The sequence below is a fragment of the Phyllopteryx taeniolatus genome, chromosome 1 (assembly GCF_024500385.1).
Source record: "Phyllopteryx taeniolatus isolate TA_2022b chromosome 1, UOR_Ptae_1.2, whole genome shotgun sequence".
Classification (NCBI taxonomy): domain Eukaryota; kingdom Metazoa; phylum Chordata; class Actinopteri; order Syngnathiformes; family Syngnathidae; genus Phyllopteryx; species Phyllopteryx taeniolatus.
The window spans coordinates 24536739-24559489 of NC_084502.1; the positions used below are offsets into that span (position 1 = coordinate 24536739).

General features: G+C 40.9%; 1 protein-coding gene across 2 annotated transcripts in view; it reads right to left on the minus strand.

Moving 5' to 3' along the window:
- Positions 1 to 22751, minus strand: part of phactr3a (phosphatase and actin regulator 3a) — a 39181-nt gene that overhangs the window by 13898 nt on the left and 2532 nt on the right. The window contains exon 2 of one of the 2 annotated variants that reach the window (XM_061782691.1): positions 15878 to 15997. The exons of the other annotated variant lie outside the window; for it this stretch is intronic. The gene's annotated coding sequence lies outside the window, so the exon portion shown is untranslated. The remainder of the gene's footprint in view (positions 1 to 15877; positions 15998 to 22751) is intronic. 2 annotated transcript variants of the gene reach the window in all.

A 22751-nucleotide genomic window follows, 5' to 3' on the forward strand; every position in this document is an offset into this window, starting at 1 on the left:
GTTAATAGAACAAATAACTTTTTACTGGCTTCTGATTTCAAAACTAGTTATCCATCCATTTTGTATGTATATGTAATAATATGAGGCAATCATACATTAAATGAGTTGACAGTAGGGCTGCACGATTATGGCCAAAAATAGTAATTAGGATTATTTAGATCAATATTGGAATTATGATTATTAATCATAATTATTCCTCATGTTAGGGAAACATCTTTATTTTTATTGCACTACTTTTGAACAAACAATATGGAGCAGGTTTCAGTTCAAAATGAGTAAATAAGAATAAATGACGGATGATAAATAAAAAAAGAAACGGATCCCAAAAAATTCTACTTTAGGGCTTTAGCTAAGGCTCACTGAATAATTGTGCTATTACAAAGTGCAATCCCGGGGGGGGGGGGGGGGGGGGGTGATCATGCTATGACAATGCGAGAGATTGCGTGATTTCCGAAGACAAAAAAAATGGCGGCGCCCCTTGCATGACTTGGAAAAGCAGCCATGACAAGACGAAAGTCTTTTTTTCCTTTTTCAGCAGCAGATGGTCGCTTCGTTCTTTTCTCTTTTCCTTCGCCAGCTACGCTAGCAGCGGTAACTCGCAGAGAGCCACTTGAGATTCGCGCTGCTACGTCAACGCCAACTCGTCTGTCATGGAGGATCCCAGCCCCCGCGTCGAGCTGCCGCTGAAGAGAAAAAAGGCGGATTCTTCCACTTCAACTGAAGATTTACTTGATTCGACAGACACAAACTAGTGTCCTTTTCTCACTCGACAAGAAATTGTCAATTACACTTGACTTGCTTCGCCAAGAGATCACCAAACTCAGAAAGAGCTTGGAATTCACACAACAACAGGTGAAAGAGCTAAGATTAGATAATACTGCGCTTCGATCAAATATGATGTCAACATCAGCGGAACTACAAACTCTTAGACTGGAATATAAAATCATGAACGAAACTATGCTGGACATTCAATCATGAAGCATGCGCGGCAATCTAATTTTCTCGGGCATTCCAGAAAATGAAGACCCAGAGCGGCACGGTGGCCGACTGGTTAGAGTGTCAGCCTCACAGTTCTGAGGACCCGGGTTCAATCCCCGGCCCCGCCTGTGTGGAGTTTGCATGTTCTTCCCGTGCCTGTGTGGGTTTTGTCCGGGTACTCCGGTTTCCTCCCACATCCCAAAAACATGCATGAATTGGAGACTCTAAATTGCCCGTAGGCATGACTGTGAGTGCGAATGGTTGTTTGTTCCTATGTGCCCTGCGATTGGCTGGCAACCAGTTCAGGGTGTACCCCGCCTCCTGCCCGATGACAGCTGGGATAGGCTCCAACACGCCTGCGACCCTAGTGAGGAGAAGCGGCTCAGAAAATGGATGGATGGATGGAAGACCCAGAGGTATTGAAGGACCCATTGAAGGATCCGGATTTTGATTATTTCGTGAGGAAGGAATGGGACGAGTTTTTGAAATTCAATGACTTCGCAACCATATCCCCATCTCTGCTGTGGGAAACCGGAAAAGCTCTATTGAGAGTTGAATCATATCATAATCTTCGTACAAGAAAAAACAAGAAAAAAAATGGAATTGAGGAAAAACTTAAAACACCTCACAGAAGAATATGCAATTAATCTGACAGATACACTTAGAAACCAACTTCAAAGGGCAAAACATCAATTAGACGTATCTTATTAAAAAGAACATATTTTCTACAACAGTTAAGATACACTAACTTTGAGTAAAATAATAAATCAGGAACATTTCTTCAGTGCAATAAAGAAAAGTCATTAATTACAGCCATTCAAGATTCAAATGGCAACTGTACACAGTCACCACTAGATATAAATATTTTACAATTATTATAGCAGTTTATACGCATCTTCGAACAACCCAGACCAAAAATAAATTGAAACTTTTATTAAGGATCTAAACATTCTTCAATTAAATACACAACTTAAAGACAGCCATGATGTTCCTTTAACATTCACAGAATTAAATAATGCATTAAAAAATATGCAATTGGGACGAGCGCCTGGCCCGGACGGAATCTCCGTTGAATTCATTAAACATTTCTGGCCAATACTATCGCCTCTATTTTTCCGAACAGTCAAGGAGATAAACGATAACGGTCAAGTAAGTAGCCATATGAACACAGCTTCAATTAAATGATTACTAAAGTCAGGTAAAGACCCCACTCTCCCGGGTAATTATCGGCCCTTATCACTGATTAATGTAGATATCAAGATTATCTCGAAAGCCCTCGCAGCGAGACTTGAAAAGGTACTGCCGTCGATAATCCACGCTGACTTGATTTGATTCGGATTCTGATGATCAGACAGGCTTCATTAAAGGTAGAAGTTCCACAAATATTGTCAGATGTCTGTTAAATTTAATAAGCATGTCATAGCGTAAAAATCTAAATGCAATCATCATGTCACTTGACGCAGAGAAAGCTTTCGATAAAGTTAACTGGGCTTTCCTATGTGCAGTACTTCGCAAATTTGGCTTTGGAGGCTCATTCATACATTGGATAGCAACATTATACAACTCGCCGAAAGCGACAGTCAACACAAATAGGATTACATCACAAAGTTTTACTTTACTAAGAGGAACCAGATAAGGATGTCCACTCTCACCAAAGCTATTTGCAATATTCATTGAACCTCTTGCTGCCGCTATACGTCAGAATGCTAATATTAAAGGTATCTGCTCGCTCATGACAGAACACAACATAAATCTGTATGCTGATGACATTCTTCTTTATTTACAGGAACCCAAGTCTTCTCTTCAGGCAGTCTTCAATCTCATTAAAACATTTTCACAAGTATCAGATTACTTATCAACTGGACAAAATCAACAATACTCCCAATAACAGTGTAGCGGACATGCTCCCCGCAAACGGAGGTGACACAGTTCCTCCCCACGTTTTGATAAACTGCATCCTCCGAAGCCGCCCTGCTGTGAGACTCCCACAACGAGATGGTTTGGACCTTAAAGTAATTAGCAGGTCCCCTCGAAATCTTGGTTTACAGTCATCAAATAGTCCTTTCTTCGTTTGAACTCACAACAGCCCAAAAGGGACCGGTCGAAGATGGGATGCAAATACAGCAACAAACTATTTGCTTAATATCCAAACGTGCGCTCAAGGTGCCCCCGCAGACGTCGAGAGGAACTGCAAAGTCGAACCGGGCGGACTCTCATTTGATGTTTAACCAAGGTTAATGTCTGATTTGATATTTCACAAACTCGGCAGAATTATTCGAAATGTATGCCTTGATGTCTGTGTCAGTGTGTCAACTTTACAAACGCAGCTGTGAGATGTTGAGAATTGTTTGTCTTGATTCGAGTCCAAACTGCATGCAATGTGATTTGAATCATAAGCAGTTGATTTGCCAAAACTAAAGTATAAACATTCTATGTGCTCTACCTGTGGGTAAAGAGAGTACCAAGTTGAGGTTATTTTATGTTAATATCTGATTTTAAACCCATTATATCAAATTTGATTTGACAAGATTCAAGCTGATGGGTGTGGTCTTCTCCGTCCCCCTTCGACACGCCCCTGGGGTACTTAACACTGCCGCTTTTATTTTCTCTCTCTTGTGTATTTTTTCCTCTCCTCTGGCTTCTTGGCTTAGTGGCATATGGCCAGCCATGGGCTGGTTTCGGCCACCCCTACCCCCTGCCCTCTCTTTGTTTGGGCATGCGGCTCGGTAACCGCGGGCCTTAGGTATAGAGACCCGGCTTCCCAGCCTCTCCGTGGGCCACCGCTAGGCGATCAGAGCAGCTGCTACTAAGGTACCAGGTACGCTTCCAGCCAAGCGTGATCGCTCTGAAATTTCCACCGAGCCACAAAAAAGTCAGGAAGAGAGACGGTCATACTCTCCCAAGGAGGTGTGACGAACAACCATTTTTTGTCTTCCGCCTCATTTGTTTTGCTTTATTTTTCTACATTTTTCCTTCTTGAAACAAGTCTCCCTGAGACGCGTACCGAGAGCGACTACCACCCACTAGCTTGAGCCTACGGTCGTGAGTAGACACGGCAAACCTTTGCCAGACTACAACATTAGTGCCTAATAATTTCTGAGTTTAAGTAAACCTCTGCCATCTAGAACTCAAAATTTCATAAAGTGTAGCAACCTTCAGATTACGAGACTGATAAAAAGGTTTGTCGTCACTTTCCCTATAAAAAGTGATGTGGTGCCACTTTACGAGACATATTAGTTTGATTAGATGAAAAATAGCAAAGATTAGCTTTTATGCATCCCATGTAAGAAATATGTAATTTACTTTCATGCCATCATGACCAATACCAATTGATAGCAGTAAATTTAGCAGTGTTAAGCAACAAAGAAAAGGGTCAGAAGCCAAAGTGTATGAATACAGTATATGCGCTTGACAATGTAGTTTGGCTCTTGCCCAAACCATTAAGCACTATAGTGTGGACTTAACAGATGACAAACGCACAATGACATATTGCCAGACCAATACATTATCTTGCCAGAAAAATGCTAATGCTGAAACCTATAAACTATATTATCATATATTATTGTACTTTACCATTTTTTTCAAATGTGGATAAAGAATTGCTCCCTATTTTATGGGATAGCAGGCACAGTAATGCTCATTACTATCCTATTACTGAAAAGCTTTGATTAAATCCATCCATCCATTTTCTTTACCACTTTTACTTACAAGGGTTGAGGATGAGCTGGAGCCGATCCCTTTGACTTTGAGCAAGAGGCAGGGTACACCCTAGTTTGGTTGCTAACCAGAGGGTACATCTAGACAAACAACCATTCGCACACACATTCACACCTACGGACAATTTAGATTCTTCAATATGGTTTGAAATGTGGGAGGAAACCCAAGTACCTGGAGAAAACCCACACAAGCATGGGAAGAAAATAAAAATCCCATACAGGAAGGCCAGAGCTCTAATTGCAACCCACGACCTCAGAACTGTGAGGTGTATGTGGTAACCACTCGGTCAGCATGCCGCTTATATTCATATATAATATCCATCCATCCATTTTCTGAGGTGCTTCTCCTCACTAGGGTCATCGGGCAGGAGGCGGGGTACACCCTGAACTGGTTGCCAGCCAATCACATGGCACATACAAACAAACAACCATTCGCACTCACATTCACACCTTCGGGAAATTTAGAGTTGTCAATTAACATACCATGCATGTTTTTGGGATCTGGGAGGAAACCGGAGTGCCCGGAGAAAACCCACGCAGGAGAACATGCAAACTCCACACAGGCGGGGCCGGGGATTGAACCCCGGTCCTCAGAACTGTGAGGCAGACGCTTTAACCAGTCGTTCACCGTGCCGCCTATATATAATATGAATGTAATAAATGGATTTGTCAGAGTACACTGAGCCTGTGTTTTCCTCTCTCAAATCAGTTTTGCGATGGTGTATTTGAAGGTGCATTAACATATTTGACAAACGGCAAGTAGTCTAGGTCTTGCTGACTACGTGATTTCTGTGTCTGTTAGGGTTAGTAAAATGAACTTGGTGCATCCACAATTTTAGGGTTATTAGTTATAGCCAGGTTTCTTTCTCTCCTCCGGTCCTTTCTTCTCATGTAGTTGAACAGAACTAGCAATAGTGGTAGCCGCAGTTTTGCTCACTCCAGTCAGATAACCGTCACTTAAAATAAAATGTCCTGATTAATGTTGCAGAAGGCGATATTCTTTATGTTGTTGTTGTTCTTTTTACATGGTTCATTAAAATAAAACAAAATGCCCCTTTTTTACCCAACCTATTCTATTTGAAGGTGAAGCTATTATGTGAAAGTTTTTTTCCCCCAAAAAAGAAAATTACCAATTCCAAATTTTTACATCACCTGAAATATTATCTCACACCCCCACCTCTGCCTTGTTACATTTGATGGGGGGAAAAAAAAAAAAAAAAATAGAATATTTCAAATTCAGCATCCCTGACTCTGCTGCTACTGCTTATAGAAAGTGTGCCTTACTGCCATCTGTATATAACACATGTACCTTACTGCCATTTGCGCTGTATAATTTAGTATCGTTTAGTGTAGCGTTTATATTTTATATTTTACTATTCTATTTTTTAGTTTTCATTCTTTAAACACAAACCTGGAGTTGCATTCCAAATTTGTTGTGTACATTTTCAACAAAGGCTTTGTACTCTATTGTATAATGAATACAAACTTACAAAAACACTGGTAAAGGGACAAACATATGGGGATATTTGGCCCCCAATGATGCTAATCTTTCTACAAAGGGGCTATATTTTGCAATTCTTTCAAATCTGTTAAAGAATAATTTGATCAAAGTAACCCTGTGGTTTGTGTCTGTTTTCTACCCAATACAGTGCTTTACTTGTGTTCAAAATCCGAAAACTTATTGGAATAGTTTTTTTAACTGCCATCTCAGTCTGGCAAACTGATGATATACTGTATTTGTGTTATCTGCAGTACACACTATCAGCAACTGATAGAAAGCTTGGTAACAATTCCTGTGTAAACCCCAGTATAAAACCTAAAAAACCTAATTACTACAAGTAACCAATTAACAGTAAAGCCCGGGCCTGTTACAAAACAAAGCTCACGATATCAAGCATTTCCACTGTGTAACCCTTTTCTTTTTAAGTGATTTTTAGTTTCATTATAGACATAAATAATATCAGACAAGCAACTGCTTTCTTTTGACCATTATCTCTGAGTCTCCACATTCTTGCTTAGCCGTTCTGCTCATTTCCACCCACACATTGTGTCCTTGAGTGGACACCTCCTTCCTTACTCTCTGCCACGCCAGCTCGCCTCCTCGCTTCGCCACCCTCCCGGCTTTACAACTGCGCTTCCATCTGTCCGTGGCCTTTCTGCCTCAGGGGCCCGGCCACACAAAATGACTAGCAGGAAGACAGTGAGGAGCAGACGGGCTCCAGCGACATGAAATGAAAACAGTTTGCACAAGAAAAAGACCGTGACCCATCTTGGTTGTCAAGTGAGTTATTCACGGAAAAGCTGAGATGATAGTGAGCTTCTTCACGAGATAACACAATTGAAAGTCTTCCACGATTTTCGGTTGCTCCTATGAATGAATGTGCGATCAAACATGCACAGATGCATTATGAGATGTGTTTTGCACAGTTTTGCAAACATTTATGCATTCATTCATACCAGAAGGCCATCACTGAAAAAGAGCCACATCCCTGTTGTTGTAACTTGTTAGCTGTATTTGACTTGAGACAGAATCTGTCATTTCTAGGTTTTGTCATAAACCATAACTGCTTAGAAATGGTGGCAAAATATATAGCTTTTATCTTATGGTCCAGTTCTTCTATGAATTTGCACAGGGCATACTGAGACTTCTGTCACATGACACAGTTTCACCAGTTCAAAGTAACCAGTGGTGACGTTTGACTCCATTTCACCAATCAGCCAGTCACATGATTGCACACAAGAATTTAGGCGAGGCATAGCATGGCAGAAAAAATAAAGGGTTTTGTCTGCGTGCGACTTGCAGTCACAAGAGGCACCACACCCCTGACCTCAAATTCAATCAATGTCTCCCTTACAGACTACAAAACAGAACAGCTATGTGCTGTCATCAGTGTCGAGAATTGTTCACATTTTAGCCAACAAAAACTCCACCTCCAACTTATGCTGTTTCATGAGTGAAAACAAAGAAAGCTGAATTTGCCTTCATTTGTGTAAATTTACAAATATTTAATTTATTACTAGGTGGCACGTTGGACGACTGGTTAGCACATCTGCCTCACAGTTCTGAGGACTGGGGTTCAAATCCCGGCCCCGCCTGTATGGAATTTGCATGTTCTCCCCGTGCCTGTGTGGGTTTTCTCCAGGCACTCCAGTTTCCTCCCACATCCCAAAAACATGCATGGTAGGTTAATTGAAGACTCTAAATTGCCCGTAGGTGTGAATGTGTGTGCGAATGGTTGTTTGTTTATATGTGCCCTGCGATTAGCTGGCGACCAGTTCAGGGTGTACCCCGCCTCTCACCCGAAGATAGCTGGGATAGGCTCCAGCACGCCCGCGACCCTCGTGCGGATAAGCGGTACAGAAAATGGATGGATGGATAATTTATTACTTATTAAAGTGATATTGGTCAATCTATGAATTTGCACTCCTATTTTTTTTGTCAATGAGACATTAATGCTTTGATTAAAAAAAGAAAAGAAATAGAAGTTACTTAAGTGAGTCAGTACTTGAGCTGTTTTTCAGTTTTTTCACTGAATAGTTAGGCTCACTCAAGTCATTATTTGCAGGACTACGTTTTACTTTTACTTGAGCCACATTATTTGAAAAAGTTACTTGAGTAAAATTTCTAACCCCTCTACCACCCTCTGGTCCCATCATATTCCATAATTAACCCTGCATTGGATTATTTTGGGATTATTCTATGGATAGTCAAAAGAAAATTGTGGCAAGCAGGTCACATAAAATGAAGTGGGCTGCCGGATCTGGCCTGCGGGCCTCGATTTTGGCACGTGTGCTTTTTAGGACTTTTTTTAAGAGTGCCCCAAACAAGTCCTACTTGGCAGATGTAGTATGTAACAAGTCCCAAGTTTGTTTGTGGCACCATGCATCACTGCTCATTTACATATTGGGTCCGCACCTTGAAGGCCTAATAGCTGGCTACGGCCGCGATGGACAAGGGCTCTGAAATTGGAAGGGGAGAGTGGGAATGAAGCATTTGTCACAAGATCTCTCTTGTAATGTTGAAATGAGAAATTATAGTGTTTAACAAATATTTTATACTCTTCTTTCTTCTTCTTTTCCTTTTAGCTTGTCGCCACAGTGTGTCTCCCTTTTCCATGTAAGCCTATGCCCTGCATCCTAACACCAACTGCCCTCATGTCTTCCCTCACGACATCCATCAACCTTCTCTTCGGTCTTCCTCTCGCTCTCTTGCCTGGCAGCTCCATCCTCATCATCCTTCTACTAATATACTCACTCTCGCTCCTCTGGACGTGTCCAAACCATCGAAGTCTGCGCTCTCGAACTTTGTTTCCAAAACATCTAACCTTGGGTTAGATGTTTCTAATCCTATCCAATCTGGTCTCTCCTGGAGAGAACTTCAACATCTTGATTTCCGCCACCTCCAGCTCTGCTTCCTGCTTTCTCTTCAGTGCCACTGTCTCTATTATGTACAGTACATCATGGCTGGCCTCACCACTGTTTTATAAACTTTGCCCTTCATCCTAGCAGAGACTCTTCTGTCACATAACACACCTGACACCTTCCTCCACCCGTTCCAACCTGCTTGGATCCGTTTCTTCACTTCCTTACCACACTTACCATTGCTCTGGACGGTTGACCCCAAATATTTAAAGTCCTCTACCCTCACTATCTCTTCTGCCCTGTAGCCTCACTCTCCCCCCTCCACCCCTCTCATTTATGCACATATATTCTGTTTTATATTGTCTGATCTTCATTCCTCTCCTTTCTAGTGCATGCCTCCATCTTTCTAACTGTTCCTCCACCTGCTCCCTGCTTTCATTGCAGATCACAATGTCATCTGCTAACATCATGGTCCACGGGAATTTCAGTCTCACCTCATCTGTCAGCCTATCCATCACAACTGCAAACAGCAAGGGGCTCAGGGCTGATACCTGATGCAGGGAACTCCTCTGTCACACCTATAGGCTGCACACATCACTGCTGTTCTGCTGCACTCATACACGTCCTGTACCATTCTAACATACTTCTCTGCCACTCCAGACGTCCGCATGCAGTACCACAGTTCCTCTCTGGGTACTCTGTCATAGGCTTTCTCTAGTGCTACAAAGACACAATGTAGCTCTTTCTGACCTTCTCTGTACTTCTCCATCAACACCCTCAAGACAAATAATGTGTCTGTAGTCCTCTTTCTAGGCATGAAACCATACTGTTGCTCGCAAATTCTCACTTCTGTCCTCAGTCTAGCCTCTACTACTCTTTCCCATAACTTAGTTTTGTGGCTCATCAACTTCATTCCTCTATAGTTCCCACAGCTCTGCACATCACCCTTGTCCTTAAAAATTGGCACCAGTACACTTTTCCTCCATTCCTCAGTCATCTTCTCACCTGTGAGAATCCTGTTGAGGAAGCTGGTTAAAAACTCCACAGCCACCTCTCCTAGATGCTTCCATACCTCCAAAGGTATGTCATCAGGACTAACTGCCTGTCATTTTTTTTAATCCTCTTTAGTGCATTTCTAACTTCCCCCTCACTAATCATTGCTAATTCCTGGTCCACCACACTTGCCTCTTCTGCTCTTCCTTCTCTCTCATTTTTTTCTTCTCTTTAAATGTTGTGCTACGCACTTCACACACATGCACACACAATGTTATTGATTCTCCTGACACATCCATCCATCCATCCATTTTCTGCACCGCTTTTCCTCACTAGGGTAGCGGGCGTGTTGGAGACTATCCCATCTATCTTCGGGCGAGAGGTGGGTACACCCTGAACTGGTCGCCAGCCAATCGCAGGGCACATAGAAATAAACAACCATTCGCACTCACATTCACAACTGCGAGCAATTTAGAGTCTTCGATTAACCTATCACGCATGTTTTTTGGGATGTGGGAGGAAACCGGAGTACCCGGAGAAAACCCACGCAGGCACGGGGAGAACATACAAACACCACCGTGCTGCCTCTCCTGACACAAGTGGACCAAAATATTTGTTTTAATCGAAATAGTAAAAAAAACAAAGGCTTTTCTCACTTTGCCATGACATCCACGTGTCCTCCCAGGCCTGTCCACTGTTCACTCGCTGTCTCGGGCCTCTTCCTCACCTTCATCCACAAAGATATGCCACCCTCAACATGTGGGCCATTCCCCTCATTCCCTCATCCATACGCCTGCTTCTCAGCAGTCCTGCTGTCACCAGCAAACTCATGCCTGCATCAGACACTCATTGTGAAAGGTAAAGCTACTTTAGTCATCATATATACAATGCACAGTGTTCTCACCATTTAGGAGCAGCAGGCCACCACCATAGAACAGCTCATGTCAGTGTAATGGTACCTTAATTTACGAGTTGGATCCGTTTCGTAACCAAGCTTGTAACTCAATTTAATTGTAGAGCAAATCAATACTCCACATTGGAGATTAATTGAAATGCCATCAATCTGTTCCAGACCCTTGAAAAACAGCACCAGTTTTTGTTAACGTGTTTTAAAAAAGGAAAACTAGCACTGATTGTTTAAAAGGAGTCAAACATAATAAAAGAGAATTTAAATAAATGAACTGGTTTTACAAAGCATCATTGCTGTTTGTTGGGACAACCCGAGTTACAACAACAACTGTCATGCTGGATTTGTGTCTTTAATTATGGGAGATGGCCTAGTGAGTAAAATCAGAAACATGAAACATTAGTCTTTGTGTGAACGTTTTGACGTGTTTGACTGTACGGTTCAATACACATTTGAAAGTGCTTCAGCCATTTTTGCTCTCCTCTTTGAGATCAAAGATGGCACCTTTGAGTTGGCAGCCTGTTAGAAGAGCTCTACTATTTGTTTCTCTTTTAAGTTGTTCTTTTTCACACTTTTTTGTAATTAAATGTTCATTTTGCATCATATAAACCTGTTGTTGACTGTTTCCAGCATTTTTGGCAATGACATTGGAGAGAGTATCAGTGTTTGTTGTTTTGCACAGTCACGACAGGATGTTTGCAACAAGACCATTTTTGTGGAGCGGAGAATGTCTGCGATTTAATGGCTGTGAGGAGCTGTCAACATGAAGAGCTTCGCCCCCAACATGTAGCCAAATGCGTCCCCGAGAAGATTTAGAGAAGGATGAGAGTCAGCACTAAAAAGTTAAGTGAAGCGAGAGAGATGACTAAATGGGACAGGAGAATTTTTCTGTATGTGTTACTCGCCAACGGACGATCTATCAGCTGTTAGAAAACTAAATTTGCTTGTTTACTTCCAAAGTCAGCTTGTTGCAGGTTCTTCATGTTATTACGTAGGTTCCAGCTCCAAATTCATATTTGTTTGGTTCATTAAAGACTCCAGTTGTGAATGTGCACTTGAATGGTTGTCTCTACACTATACTGTATGGCAGTCCCGTGATTGGCAGATGATCAGTGGTGGGTGTATACGGGTTTGTACCCTAAAGTCTGATGGGATAGCCTCCAGCTTCCTTATGACTCTGAACATAGACATCAGAACAGACTCGGAATTTATCCGACACTCTTGTTGCAGTTGGCGCCACTACTATTCTCTAGATTTGCTGTGGTTCATGCTCAAATACTGTAGAAAGCATTAATTCATGGAAAAAAAGGTTGCGCAAGAAGAACGGGACCTGCCCCTATAGCGACGCCTCTGCATTTCACACATAAGGAAAAAAAAAAAAAAAGAGACAGGCTATCTTTGACCAAATGTGTGAAAGTCTCAGTGCTGCCATCAATTCCCCCAGTGAGCTCAAAATGTTCCTGCTAAAAGTATTTTTCCTGTTACCTACATGAACCTCAATGCTGTTCCATGATCTCGCAGGAACATGCATGAAAGCCGAATACCGCTAACAGATACATTTCCAATCCATTGTAAGTTTTTGGTTGTTACTAAAAATAAATCAGGCTATGCGATGGAAAGCTCTGGTCATTTATTCATTTTATTGATTAAAATCCAACAAGAGGATCTTCAACTTACATTTTGCTATTTTGTTTTGCATACCACATAGAGAGCCACGCCACAAACATGCAGGAGAACGCAAACAGTGCAAAAGGGTTGGGGCTGATGCCTTGCTCACTGCACCTTGAAAGTAGTCAGGAAGCAGACTCGCATCTCTCCAACATCGACTTTTGGTCGCAGCTGGATTTGAACTTTGACCCTCTGGTTCCAAAGGTCAAATCTACTACTTTCAAACTTTTAGCTGCTTCTTCATTCTTCCGAAGCCCCCATTTGCACTGCAGACACCATCAACATCGTGTCAGGGTCGAAATGAAGCAATACTGCAAAAACATTTCTTTGAAATACAGCACACTGACCATCTAATTGCTCTGTAAACTGGACTCAATTTATTATGGGTACAAGTGCACCCAGAATTTCACAAACTGTAGCTTTCGTTTTAGCATTTGAATTGTGGCCAATTCCTAAATCCAACACACTGTCTGTTTTCTACAAACATTCCTCCATATTCTATGCCCTGCCTATCATTATCAGGCATCATGATCATTGTGTACCCTTTGCACAATGGTCATTGCACCGGACTATTGCAATATTAGTCATTCGAACTGCTCTAAGTGCTAGAGGACTCTGCATCTTTTTGCACAATTGTTTTTTGTCAATGTCTTTATGTCTCCAAAGTGTTCTGTAAATTGACTGTCTGTTGTACTAGAGCGGCTCCAACTACCGGAGACAAATTCCTTGTGTGTTTTGGACATACTTGGCAAATAAAGATGATTCTGATTCTGATCAGGGTCGTGAGGAGCGGGAGCCTATCCCAGCTGACTTGGGGCAAAATACGCTCTACACCCTGTTCTGGTCGCCAGACAATCACAGCCAGGGCACATACAGACAGACAAGCATTCACACTCACATTCACACTGTCAGAGAGTGGGAACTGAACCCACGCTGCCCACACAGATGTCAAGCAAATGAACCACTGCAACAGGGTCTACAATGTTATGCAAAATATAATTTGTTTACTTTTATATAAATATGTGATTGTTTAATCTTAAATTACATCAATCAATAAAAAAAACATTAATATACAATTATTTCTTCATCATTATAAAAAGATTATTACTACAGTGAAACCTCTAAAGTGTAATGTTTGCTGATCTCCTGAGAGATTACTAACGAGGTTGTATTTGACTGGAGACATTCCGCTGTATTCTGGTCTCATCTGCAGCTAACTGAACAAGTCAAGATAAGATGTGGTCCAACTTCCAAAATACTATGTGCAGGATGATGCGCTGGGGCATGTGATGAATCTGTGCTGAAGAAGCTTTTGCTTTACAATGTATGTGGAATGAATACAGTACACTGAACTGAGAATTTGTCTCTGTATTGCTTTATGTTACTGTAGTCACTGACTGCCGCTGTCCTTGGTGCTGAAACATGCTCCACTAGCATGTATTTAGAGGTTATTTCTGATACTAACGTAATGAGGACAAGTGCTATAGGAAAATGGATGGTTATGAGATCTAAATTCTGATAGACTGATTTATCAGAAAGTGTAACTGGAATAATATTTATAGTGCACATATCCAACTAAAATCCAACTGTCAACTCAAATCGCTGCCAACATTTTGCTGTTCTCCATATATGACAGTAGTCAACAAAAAAATACTCACTGCGTATTGATTTCTTGTGGGGTTGTTTGCATGTTTTCCCTTAAAATCTCATAACTACTGTATGTTAATTGTCTTATGCAGAGATTGGTGGAACAGGGAACATTTGTTAATATTCTCTTTGTCTCCTTCCCAGCCCTGCACTTCAATTCAAATGCTCCTCATTGAATGTATTCCTCCTGGTACTATCTGAATTAGCTTTGTATTTAATTTAGCATCTCCTGAGAGGCATTGCCAGAGAAGCGCGATAAGTCTGTGGAGTACCTAAGTGGCCATCCCCGACTTTAGGCCACTTATTTGCTGTCATTTCATTTTCCAACAACTGACTGGCCGACCAACCCAATCAACCTCCTCACCCTTTACGCTCTGTGTTGTGTGGCCCTAGTTGGTCATTTAAACATTCCAGCCCAAGTCGGTGTGACTGGCATAGTTTTTCCTCATTGGCCTAAAAAAATAATATGAGCAATGCAATTAGCTCCTGTTTTGTTTTTTGCTGACAACAAACATTTTAAGAAATGTTGCTATTTATTTGTTTTCTGTGTATTATTTTAACGTCCACACTTAATGTCATTAAAAAAACTATGTTATTGTTAAATCTCTAAGTAGTTAGTATACTGGTGCTTGTATAGGTGTTTTCTAAATGACACTTACACAGTCAGTGCTTTCTATGGAGCATCCATCATACGGTCTTTGCTACTTAACAATCTTTCAATGAAAACAGCCACCTCGTCATGTCTTTCTCCCTTTAGACAGTTCCCTTCTCCTCCATCTCCTCTCTGCTTCTTGAATCAAACACTTGTTCATTTCTTTGCAACTTGTTTTCACCCTCTTTCCTTCAAACATACTGTCTGCACAGCCCTGAAGTCTCAATGCCCGCAGAGGTCTTCGCTCTTCACTGGTTTCAACATGCAACTTCTTGAACTCAGGTTAACCTCATTGCACCACTTGCTAAATTCCATTAGAGTACATTAGTTTTATGCTGGAATTGTATTTGTTTTGTTCTTCCTTTTAACGGCTTTCGTGAGATGTTTTTTCTCCACCACAAATAGGTGACAGTATCCTTCTTGGAGCAGCACAAACCTCGGTTATGCTCGCCCACAAACATGCAGGTGTAAGGACACAAACAACAGCCGCTGCAACACATGGCGCAGACAGTGACATGTGTCTCATCAGGGGGACCAGACATGAGGCACATGAGGCTTTTGTTGTTATCATCTTTCTGCTTTGTTTCCATGAGCAGCTGAATGACAGCAAGCAGAGCTCAAAAAGTGTTCCAGATGCAGCGTATCTTTGTTCGGTACTTGTCGAACCACTTTGTGTTAGTATAATCAGCGCAATTATATCACAGGAGCATAGCAGAAATCATTGTTATTTTGATTACATATGCAGAAAGAGAAAGAAAGAAAGTAAAACAAAAATTATTTGTTGATGTAAGCCAATGGGTCACATGATGTCAAATAAGTCCAGATTGGGACCTCTGGTGTAAATTTAAACTTGGTGTTAGTAGTAGTGGTATTTACTGTGAATCATGTTGTATGATTCTATAGTGCCATAAACAGCTGTTTTTGGCTACATCTATTTTGGTTTACTCAATTAACCTTGCTCTCTGTAGTCTCTCCGCCTCTTCTGCCAGCTGTCCTTCCCTCCAGCAGGACCCTTGCAGCCTTGTCACTTTGCATCATGCAGGCCTTGTGGTACTGTGTTGATATACAAGGCAACTGCGGGAGGAGAGGTGGTTATGTATTGTACTGAGCACAAGTATGAGATGTGTTGTTTTAGCAATGCTAAATGCATAATTAGTCACATATTTACATTTGCATAGCATTTGGTAGCACAAAACTACTCCAAATGCTAAATCCCAATTCCCCCTTAAGTCCTAACCCTGAGTCCTTCCCCTCTTTCCTGCAGTGCTGTCCCAGCTTTTTTGAAGTTGAGGTGAAGGAGTGCGTGGAGGTACCGGATAGCCCCCCCCCCCCAAAAAAAAAAAATATGACGGGATGGCATACAGCACATAGCAGAAGAGAGCATTTCAAAAGGATAAACTTTCATATTACTGAAGACAGATTTTTTTCCCCTCCTTTTGTATCAGCTGCATGGTCACTACTATACTGTATACGACTATTTTTTTAGCTACAGTATAAACTGCGGTTGGTGCCACACACTATGACAAGTGTAATAAATTGCCAATCTTGTCATCCATGCATCAAAACAGTGCGTTTTGTATGTCTCATTTACATGAATAATACTTTTTACATGGGAAAATGAAATATTTTCAATTAAATAATGCATTTTGAACATGAATACAAGAGCCCCACAAAATGTTGTGTCTTAGTGGGAGGTCAAGTGCGCTTTGGATGGCTCCATTTCCATGTGATTCGAACCCTGTTCTTAACGAACCCTTAATCAATGATACTTCTTAACCCTTCCCCTATTAGATGCCTGGTACTCTCTGCAGTTGAGTAAATAAACGCCCCGGCTACTGTATGTGGAAAGCCATTATGTGTGAACAAACCATAAGACAAAATCAAATAGTTTGAAATCTGACTTAAAGTTAAAGGAGAAATGCCAGTAGGCTCCTTGAGTGAATTTTGAAATATTTTCAGGTTGTCGAGTCAAAGTCAATATAAAAAAAAGAGTCCATATAAATTTTAAAAACTCTCTCTGCAAAAATGCATTCTTTTTATAAGACTTGCTTCAGATAGTCACAACGACCGCCATGAAATATTTAATAAAAGCTCCGAAGTTTCATGACGGACCACAAATCAGCTCAAATCTACCACTTAACTTGACTAAGTGTTTCCTCGCGGTCTCTGTAGGGATTTCTGTGCATCACTGTGGGAGAGATGAATAGCTCTCCAGTGACTATGACTCTACCAACAGGTGGCTGTGACTGAACCACGCTCCCTTGAAGCTGACCATGACTAATGAGTGACTCCGGTGTGAAGAGCTGCTCTGCGACAGGAAATAGGAAGTGAGAACTTAATTAGGTTGAGCGGGATGTAGGTGCAGGTGCATGTTGGGCTGGATCACCACGGCATTTACTGAAACCACACACTATACCTTTTTTTCTTTTTTTCCCCTTTTTTAGCGTCAATATACATTTATTTGTGTTGTATTAAACAAGTAGTGCATCTGGAAAACATTCCTGCAAATGCATGTTGATCTTATTTACAGTAGTTACTACTGTAGTCAGTAGTTTTATTAGTATTAGTGATAATCATACATTTTTATGGTAGAGCTGTAATTGCACCAAATTGCCATAACCGACTATACATTTTCAAGGAATTTCACATTCCTCGTCATACCGCACCTTGCTACACTGACCACTTTATTTACAACTAGGATGCTCTTGTGTTATTTAACGCGAGAGTTGTGTGATATACTCTATTTTTGTTGTTTTTTATGGCACCTTATGACAATGCACGTTAAATTTTGCAGTACCTGTTACAATGAAAATAAATACATTCTTTTTCTTAATCTTATTGTTAAAAATATTGTTGTGCCATTACTGTACATGATTATTGTCAGTGCTTTATCTGTCTTGTTTAATGTAATCTACTTTTTGAGACTATTGCTTCTTGTCAGAGCAAGAGCCCTGCTCATTTTTGACACAATATTCCAAATGTAGATTTATTTATTATTTAGTTGCACAGTATTTTATTTTGGCAGCGCGGTTATGGATTGAAACTTCCTGAGTGGAGTTTGCATGTTCTTTCCGTGCTTGTATGGGTTTTCTCCGGGCGCTCTGGTTTCCGCCCCCGCCCATGTTCCAAAAACATGTTAGGTTAATTGAAGACTCTAAATCGTCCATAGGTTTGCATGTGTGTGTGAAAGTTTTGCTGCCTATGTGTGCACTGCGATTGGCTGGCGACCAGTCCAGGGTGTACCCTGCCTCTCTCCCAGCTCAGCTCCAGCTCGTGAGGAGAAGCGGTATAGAAACTAGATGGATGGATCTTTGTGAGCTACTTTTAAGATGACCACTTTTACTCATTTAATCATAGAAAATATGTTTCAAAGCACAATCATTTCCTTTCCTTTTCTTTAATTGATGTAACGATTACTTTCATTCCTAATATGTTCCTACATGCATGTTTATTAGAAAATAAAATTAAATAACAAAAAATAAACAATTTATTTAATTCAGATTGTGCATGAACTGTGAATTGAAGATAGAAAGAGTTTTGTATGCTAATTATGTCTTTTATTAATGTTCAACAATAGTAAATGTATCAATCTTTCACACTGTTTCCTGCCAGAGCCACTAAACTACGTAAATGGTAAACCGCTCTTATGTCAGCAATTCCAGGGGCACTAAAACACCACACTGCGTACTTCTTCATTCGAAACAAATGGAGAGGTCGTTATATAAGGCTTGCTGACTCAGAATGTCATATATTAGCAAGACCTTTAAGTCAGGAATGTATTACTCTATACAGTATACAAAAGGTTGCTATCATTCATCGGAATCATTTTCAAGGGTCAATATCATCAGACTAACGATGTTCATTGCTGCAAACACTGAGAAATGCTAATCTTAGGTCAAGTGAGAGAAGGAGGATCATTTAAGAAAAGTCAGCCAGGACTGCTTGATATACCGTAGATTCAGCGATTGAAAGCCGATTTAAGTAAAACTTTGTTGTCATCAAATGGAATAAAATTAGATATTTAACAGTACCGGTAATCTTTTACGCAACACAGACCTTCCTACATCACCTAAACTGCTATCAAATACATGTTTGAGGAAAGAAATATAAACAAATGTGTACTGAGTTCACATTTCACTCAAAGCCCCTCTTGCATCAAGCTTTGTGTTTACTGATTGTGATTATTTCTTAGATTTGTGTCCGCCCTGTTCGAGGACACAGGTGTCACTGAAGGACACATCATTTGTCCTCAATGCTTCAAGGTGTCGTCTCCAGTCTACGCCATTAGCTTGGTCAACAATGTGCCATGAAAGAGTGGGACTTTAAGGGAAAGTGACAATTCATCATTTGCAGAATACAAAAGGTCACGTCTGATGACACAAGGTTATACAGTATACTGCAGCTCTGCACTGATTTTATTTTTAGAAAATATTTATAAATATCGTCACTGTCTGGCGGAAAACCTCCTACATCCAAATGTGGTCAATTTCAAATGTTTTCACAAATCGATACTATTGGTCAGTACCCATGCGGATTTGTTATTTTTACAAATTATTGACCAATCTTAAATGTCTGCTTGCATCAAAATCCATTTTTTTCTACTTTTTATGCATAACATATTGTAGTTCAAAATGAGTCAGTCACCTGGTTTAATATTGGCATCTATGCGGTTTGTCCATTGAATGCAAATGGCACAAGGTTTGCAAATGACCGGATCAGATTTCCGTGTGTGTGTGATGTCAAAAGTTAACCCATCATTCAAGTACCTGGGCACTTTGTAGTTGCTACACACAACAGTTTTTCTTAGGAAAACTGCCTGCCAACACGGTTGCGTCATGTCCAAAGCGTTGCATCACCTGCCAAACTCAGACGAGTTGAGTAATAAATGGCTTCAATTTATTTTGGGAGAAATACATTTCGGAACCAGAATTGTACTCTGTTCAGGCCCATTTTGTAGCGTTCACACACTGTTGGAGGTGGCAAGTGCATTTCCGGGTTTGGAGCTGGCAAGCCAGCTGGGCAGCTGCCACCAAGCCATGTAAACATACATGTATTGTGTTTTACAACAATACTTAACTATATTTATAATGTTAATGTAACTGAAGATTAAATAGCAAAGCTTGCGGTCACTGTCGCCAAAATGAACGAGATGAATGGGATGATTGAATGATAGCCCCTTTCAAAATATTCTCGTCTCTTTTACTTCACCCTCGTGACACACCCCCTCCTCTGTGAGGTTGTGACTTGCGAGCAGTGGGCGAACAATCCAACGCAAGGTGAATTCCGCTTCACGACGATAGTAAGACCTCTCACATCCTCGAAGGAGCCAAACACGAGGTCGCTATGAACCCATTGCTGCAGAGATATTTCCAGCTTACTGTACAGACCCTTTCCAAAAAAAATTATTTCATGGAAAAGTTTATTTCTTTCCATCATTCCATTCAAAAAGTTAAACTTTCATAAATTATAGATCCAGGGCCCGCAATTTAAATAATTTCAAGTATTTATTTGTTTATTTTTACATAATTTGGGCTTCCAGCTCATAAAACCCATTCAATCAGGACTTCAAAAATTTGAATACTGTGATGAAATCAGCCCAATTTTTGCAGGCCATAAATGTTCTAAACTATGTGTCACACACTTATCATCTACTAAACTCAAAGCACCTGCATAGGTTTCCCCGGGTGTCATTAAATTGCTTCAGTTTGGTTCAATTGGCTCAGTTGGGTTCAATATGGGGAAGACTGCAGACTTGACAACTGGCCAGAAGACCATCATTGATACCCTCCATAGGATGGGTAAGCCACAAAGGTTCATAGCTAAGGAGGCTGGTTGTTCACGGAGTGCTGTGTCCAAGCATATCAATGGAAAGTCTAGTGGAAGGTCAAAATGTGGCAGGCGAAGATGCACCAGCAAAAGAGATGACCGTGGGCTCCAGCGGATTATCAGAGTGGGAGTCACAGTCTCAACTGGGCCAAGGAGAAGAAGGACTGGACTGTCGGCCATTGGTCCAAGGTCCTCTCTTCCGACGAAAGTAGAGTGTGCCTTTCATTCGGGAATCAAGGTCCAAGGGTTTGGAGGAAGACGGGTGAAGAACAGAACCCAAGCTGCTTGAGGTCCAGTGTGAAATATTCAGTCAGTCATGATTTGGGGTGCATTGTCCAGTGCGGGTGTTGGTAAACTCTGCTTTCTTACGTAAATCGAAGGTCACCGCAGAAGTCTACCAGAATGTTTTAGAGGACTTGATGATTCCTTCTGCTAAGGATCTGTATGGAGATGCAAATTTCCTCTTCCAGCAGGACCTGGCTCCTGCCCATACCGCCAGAAGCACCAAAACCTGGTTTGATGCCCATGCCATTCCAGTGCTTGACTGGCCAGCCAACTTGCCGGATCTAAATCCCATTGAGAATCTATGGGGTATTATCAAGAGGAAAATGAGGGGCACCAGACCCAAAAACAAAGAAGGACTGCCAGCAAGCATCAAGGAAACCTGGGCTTGCATAACTCCCAGGCAATGCCACAGGCTGATTGCTTCAATGGCACAGCACATCGAGGCAGTGATTAAGCAAAGGGATTCCCAGCCAAGTATTTAAGATTAACATATCGTTTTGAAAGTACCATATTTTGATTGATTTAATGTGACCCTAATTTCTTTCTTTTTTTTTTTTTTTTTTTTTTACAAAAACTGAGTAGTAAAGGGTGATTTCTTCACCGTATTTAAATTTTTTGAATTCCTGATTTTATGGGTTTTATAAACTGGAAGCCCAAATTATGTAGGCACGGGGAGAACATGCAAACTCCACACAGGCGGGGCCGGGGATTGAACCCCACTCCTCAGAACTGTGAGGCTGACGCTCTAACTAGTCGGCCAACGTGTCGCCATAAACTTTTCCATGATATAATTTTTTTTTTGGAAAGGGTCTGTATGTTGTGCTTTACAATAATACTTAACTATTACAAATTATGTATGTAACTGTGGTAGATTAAATAGCAAAGCTTGCACTCATTGTTGCCAGCGATGATCATTGCGGCAGGTTCAATTCAAATGAATGGGAGCAGATGATGAGCATACTCACAAAATATCATCCTCTTGTTTAATTTCCACCCAGGTCCGCTTTCAGATTGTATTCCCCATTAATGGGCCAATAAAATGAGAAATCTGGCCATTTTAACTGACAGGCCAACTAGAATAGCTTGAAAAAAGGCATTCTGGGCATTTTCAACCCAAATTATTTAGCAAATCAGATAAAAGGACATCAAAGATTATGGAAAAAAATGATGGAAGGGGACCTTCAAGTACTGAAAATGGCTTGCTCTCTTTGGTGATGTAATGTTAATGGCTCAATAAACATGCTTTTTCTTTTTGTGTTTTTTTTCCCTGAAACGTCATGGTGTTGGAGAGGTTTCTGTCCAACGCCAGCTATATGCAGTTCATAACATATAAATGCTAACCTAGAGTCAGGCTGCTGTACAATTCAATGACTTTATACTGAAAAAAAGAAAGTGCACATTTTAGAGTGGTCCTTTATTGTGATCAGTCCAAATCATACCAGTACTGTAATCATTTAACATCTCACTTGATAGGTGGATTGATTACTATTAGTAGGGGCATAGTGAGGGGGGCAAATTTTCACATGGGGTGTCCAATGTACAACCCCAATTCCAATGAAGTTGGGACGTTGTGTTAAACATAAATAAAAACAGAATACAATGATTTGCAAATCATGTTCGACCTATATTTAATTTAATACACTACAAAGACAAGATATCTAATGTTCAAACTGATAAACTTTATTGTTTTTAGCAAATAATCATTAACTTAGAATTT